This window comes from Coregonus lavaretus (assembly GCF_964263955.1).
Source record: "Coregonus lavaretus genome assembly, chromosome: 36".
Taxonomy (NCBI): Eukaryota; Metazoa; Chordata; class Actinopteri; order Salmoniformes; family Salmonidae; genus Coregonus; species Coregonus lavaretus.
The window spans coordinates 6,673,828-6,679,759 of NC_140023.1; the positions used below are offsets into that span (position 1 = coordinate 6,673,828).

The following is a 5,932-nucleotide window of genomic DNA, read 5'->3' on the forward strand; positions in this document are numbered from 1 at the left end:
TAACCATGTTCAACACTTAAATGTGAAATCAACTGTAATATTTCTGACACATGAAACAGGTCAACATTATTATAGCGTCTTACTCACAGGGTGAGAGTGCTACTGGCTGGTTAAGCAGTCTCGCTCTCAAGTCTTTAACTCTGGGTGACTCCTTCATTTTCCCCATATCAATGTTATACACTGTTGTCTGCAGGAATGTGTAACAATTCACAAGTGCCACATCGTAAGACAAATTAAACACAAAATGTTCTTTGAAAAGTTCATCACATGCCCCGAGGGAGCGGTTTGCCTTGCATGGGATGAGACGCTTATCCATTGTGATGTAGAAGCTCTCAATCCTGCTCTTCTGACGCCCAACAGCGAGGAGGTACGGCTGCCGACCCTGCTGGTTGCGGAGATGCTCCTCCAAACTGCAGCATGACTAGGGTTGAGATCAGAAAACTGAAAATTAGACACAAGAATAATGTGCAGCCACAGAGAAAACTACATTATAGAAGTGATTATTCAAACATATTTTCATTGGCTAGTGCAAGATGGGAATGAAGACTTAATTACAATTCCATCCACTTTTTAACAACCCTCATTTACATATGTGGCTAAGAAGGTGACGTGACAAATTATTATAATCACCTTAATAATATAATTACCTTATGAAAGACAACAAGTCTCTCAACTGCATCACATGCACTAATTTTTGGAGACTTCAGTCCCCCTAGAGGTGGTGGAAGGAGATGTAACAGCAACAACGGGGAAGCCATTTCTTGGTCGTAGGCTGAGGACAAAGAGTCACAAGAATTAACTGAAAACTCTTCAAATGTAATACTTTTCAAGTTTGAATGAGAACAGGGAGGCATTATGAGAACGTTTTGAACCGTCATCCATCTATTAGTCACATTTATCCCAAAAATCAGATCAACGTTCAGAGATACACAGAATAAACAAATGAAATATTATTGCAGTTATAGTTTAACTGCAATTATAGCAAATTTATTAAAATTAAAACAACACTTGTTGCCTCATCGAGATCACTTCCTGGGGGACTTTCTGCTGACTGCACCAAGCGACACAACTCTGGTGTTGAGGTGAGCCGCTTAGACTCTTTTATGACATTTGGCTTGAAGAACAAATCCCATTTCTGAAGAAGCCTGGAGGATGTGTCGTCATCAAATAGGAGAGTGAAGTCTTGGTCCACCTTTAAGAAAGAAGATATTAAACTACTACTACTACTTCAGGAAATACTTTCAAATTTCAAGCCATTCTAAACATCTCATCCCAAACTTACCAATCCTTTTGTATTCAGGAATCTTGGGAAGCTGGAGAGGATATCAACACTTCTGCCTGGGTCATTAACGAGCTTCTGACGGTGCTGAAAGGTCTCTCTCATCTTCTGGATAATCAGGGAATTGTCTGTGTATGGTTGAGCAAAGACATGACTTTTCACCATCAAGCTACCTTTCAACATTAACAGTCCTTTGGAAATTTGGGCCCCCTGGAGAAAAGTCAATTGGGCTATTTGGTGGCAGTGCAGATCCTCGACGAATCTTCCTCTGGACTGTTTTCAGACGCCAAGAAATGTATCCTGTGCTGCTTGCAGCATCATAGAAGTGTTCCTGAAATGAAAAAAATATGAAAAGAAATGCGTTGTCATACCAGGCTCATGAGAAATCTCACGGAATTCAAATATCAATGTCGTCCACACAGTTTTGTGTCACAACATGACATGAAAGAGTTAACAATAATAATGCCTATTACATAGCCCTTCTTGGAGTATGGATCCTTGAGGGAAGGGAACAACATCACTATCCCACGTGCATAATCTTCTCTGATTGCTTTAGTGGGGTGGTGCCTGAGAGGAGATATTAAATTAGTACATTTATGCAATGGCCATGCAGTTATTTGGCACAAATAAAAACAATGTGAAACAAACATACCCATAATTGTCAATCATGTGAGCCACCAGGATGTTAACCATTTTTCTTCTTGCAGCATCTGTTAGGGTTTCTGTTGTTTGGTACTCCTGTAGTACTTCTTCACCCCCAGACTTGCCTCTTAGCACAGCTTCAATCAACTAATAAAAAACAAAAACATTAGAATACAAAACATGGTGATAAATAGCTTTTCTAGAGACTCAGAGTGAAAAAATGTGAAAGCATTAAGAACCCTGTTCAGCAGACACAGCATCACGTGTATCCTCAATTCTTTGTCTCTTGCTAGGGACATCATCTAGGATTATAGATGATGCACTTGAGCTGAAGCTTGAGTCAGACGTCTCAGAAGCAGAAGACAAGGAGAAATCAGAGAATTCTAAAGGAATAGAAAAAATTCAAATAATTATATTATGTAAGGTGTAAAGTGCTTTATTATACCTGCCTTGATATCTCACCCTGATCTGAGAATACTGTCAGCACCACATTGCCTTGTCCAACGAGGTCGCTGAATATTTCTGCATCAACTTCTGTCCCTGTTGCATCCTTGTATATAACTTTTGCATCAGGTGGCAGGCAAAATCTCTCGATGACTGGAAAAGATAGTAAGGTCAAACTGAATGTGCCTTTGAAGTCAGCACTGTTTCTTGCCTCACAGCCAATAACTGTTCACGTTAAATACATACTTCCACCACTGTATAATCCTTAAATAGACCTAGAGCATTTTCCCTCACATAACCCATTCCCTCTTAAGTCCAAATTTAAAAATTGATGATTGGCTTTTTTATTGACTGTTTTGGTGTATATTAATACTTTACACTCTATGAAGCACACATTACAGAACTGAAAATGATTAGCAATTTAACCCCATTTACCGTATAGAAGAGTCTGATAAAGGCATGTAAAGAAATCAGAATCGACAACATTAAGGAGCTTGCACTTGCAGCTTTTAAAAGAACATGGGTGTGTTTTAAAACCTTTTTCATAAGCCATGCTAACCGTTTTCATGGAATTGCATAAAGTCAAACCGTCCTTCATCCTCATCCAGCTTCACATATTTCTGCTGTTGGCTGTACTTCACCTGGACCAGCATTTTGACTGAGACATGCAAGGAAGTTTGACAAAGTAAATAAACATTTTTTTATTTTATTTTAATTTTTGTATTTCACCTTTATTTAACCAGGTAAACCAGTTGAGAACAAGTTCTCATTTACAACTGCGACCTGGCCAAGATAAAGCAAAGCAGTGCGATAAAAACAACAACAGAGAGTTACATATGGGGTAAAACAAAACAAAGTCAAAAATACAACAGAAATACATACAATATACAGTGTGTGCAAATTTAGCAAGTTATGGAGGTAAGGCAATAAAATAGGCTATAGTGCAAAATAATTACAATTAGTATTAACACTGGAATGATAGATGTGCAAGAGATGATGTGCAAATAGAGATACTGGGGTACAAATGAGCAAAATAAATAGTTGGGCGGGCTAATTTCAGATGGGCTGTGTACAGGTGCAGTGATCGGTAAGGTGCTTTGACAACTGATGCTTAAAGTTAGTGAGGGAGATAAGTGTCTCCAGCTTCAGAGATTTTTGCAATTTGTTCCCGTCATTGGCAGCAGAGAACTGGAAGGAATTGCGGCCAAAGGAGGTGTTGGCTTTGGGGATGACCAGTGAGATATACCCGCTGGAGCGCAGACTACGGGTGGGTGTTGCTATGGTGACCAATGAGCTAAGATAAGGCGGGGATTTGCCTAGCAGTGATTTATAGATGGCCTGGAGCCAGTGGGTTTGGCGACGAATATGTAGTGAGGACCAGCCAACAAGAGCGTACAGGTCACAGTGGTGGGTATTATATGGGGCTTTGGAGACAAAACGGATGGCACTGTGATAGACTACATCCAATTTGCTGAGTAGAGTGTTGGAGGCTATTTTGTAAATGACATCGCCGAAGTCAAGGATCGGTAGGATAGTCAGTTTTACGAGGGCATGTTTGGCAGCATGAGTGAAGGAGGCTTTGTTGCGAAATAGGAAACCGATTCTAGATTTAACTTTGGATTGGAGATTCTTAATGTGAGTCTGGAAGGAGAGTTTACAGTCTAACCAGACACCTAGATATTTGTAGTTGTCCACATACTCTAGGTCAGACCCGTCGAGAGTAGTGATTCAAGTCGGGTGGGCGGGTGCAAGCAGCGTTCGGTTGAAGAGCATGCATTTAGTTTTACTAGTGTTTAAGAGCAGTTGGAGGCTACTGAAGGAGTGTTGTATGGAATTGAAGCTCGTTTGGAGGTTTGTTAACACAGTGTCCAATGAAGGGCCAGATGTATACAAAATGGTGTCGTCTGCGTAGAGGTGGATCTGAGAGTCACCAGCAGCAAGAGCGACGTCATTGATATACACAGAGAAAAGAGTCGGCCCAAGAATTGAACCCTGTGGCACCCCCATAGAGACTGCCATAGGTCCAGACAACAGGCCCTCCGATTTGACACATTGAACTCTATCTGAGAAGTAGTTGGTGAACCAGGCGAGGCAGTCATTTGAGAAACCAAGGCTATTTAGTCTGCCAATAAGAATGCGGTGGTTGACAGAGTCGAAAGCCTTGGCCAGGTCAATGAAAACGGCTGCACAGTACTGTCTATTATCGATCGCGGTTATAATATCGTTTAGGACCTTGAGCGTGGCTGAAGTGCACCCATGACCAGCTCGGAAACCGGATTGCATAGCGGAGAAGGTACGGTGGGATTCGAAATGGTCGGTGATCTGTTTGTTGACTTGGCTTTCAAAAACTTTTGAAAGGCAGGGCAGGATGGATATGGGTCTGTAACAGTTTGGATCTAGAGTGTCACCCCCTTTGAAGAGGGGGATGACCGCGGCAGCTTTCCAATCTCTGGGGATCTCAGACGTTACGAAAGAGAGGTTGAACAGGCTAGTAATAGGGGTTGCGACAATTTCGGCAGGCTAGTTTTAGAAAGAAAGGGTCCAGATTGTCTAGCCCAGATGATTTGTAGGGGTCCAGATTTTGCAGCTCTTTTAGAACATCAGCTGTCTGGATTTGTGTGAAGGAGAAGCGGGGGGGGCATGGGCAAGTTGCAGCGGAGGGTGCAGAGCTGGTGGCCGGGGTAGTGGTAGCCAGGTGGAAAGCATGGCCAGCCGTAGCAAAATGCTTGTTGAAATTCTCGATTATTGTAGATTTATCGGTGGTGATAGTGTTTCCTAGCCTCAGTGCAGTGGGCAGCTGGGAGGAAGTGCTCTTATTTTCCATGGACTTTACAGTGTCCCAAAACTTTTTGGAGTTAGTGCTACAGGATGCAAATTTCTGTTTGAAAAAGTTAGCCTTTGCTTTCCTAACTGCTTGTGTATATTGGTTCCTAACTTCCCTGAAAAGTTGCATATCGCGGGGGCTATTTGATGCTAATGCAGTACGCCACAGGATGTTTTTGTGCTGGTCAAGGGCAGTCAAGTCTGAGGAGAACCAGGGGCTATATCTGTTCTTAGTTCTGTATTTTTTGAATGGGGCATGTCTATTTAAGATTGAGAGGAAATTACTTTTAAAGAACAACCAGGCATCCTCTACTGACGGAATGAGATCTATATCCATCCAGGATACCTGGGCCAGGTCAATTAGGAAGGCCTGCTCGCTGAAGTGTTTTTGGGAGCGTTTGACAGTGATGAGGGGTGGTCGTTTGACCGCGGACCCGTTACGGACGCAGGCAATAAGGCAGTGATCGCTGAGATCCTGGTTGAAGACAGCGGAGGTGTATTTAGAGGGTAAGTTAGTCAGGATGATATCTATGAGGGTACCCATGTTTACGGATTTAGGGTTGTACCTGGTAGGTTCGTTGATAATTTAATTTAAAGGAAGAACGGTAAAGATTAAAGCTAAGTCGACAGTGTTACACAATTTTTGGTGACCCATCAGATTATTTGACCTGCACTGTTGGAAAAAGTACTAATTTTCAGAAAATCGCGCTGTGACTGAGATATTAAAATGCTGCTTATGCATTG

General features: G+C 42.0%; 1 long non-coding RNA gene across 1 annotated transcript; it reads right to left on the reverse strand.

The window, feature by feature from the left end:
- Positions 1-1,646: 1,646 nt before the first annotated feature.
- On the reverse strand, positions 1,647-2,228 carry LOC311110797. Its single transcript, XR_014610726.1, has 3 exons — positions 2,161-2,228; positions 1,932-2,068; positions 1,647-1,846 (listed from the first exon to the last, which is right to left on the reverse strand). It is a non-coding gene; the product is annotated as an uncharacterized lncRNA (long non-coding RNA).
- Positions 2,229-5,932: the final 3,704 nt, after the last annotated feature.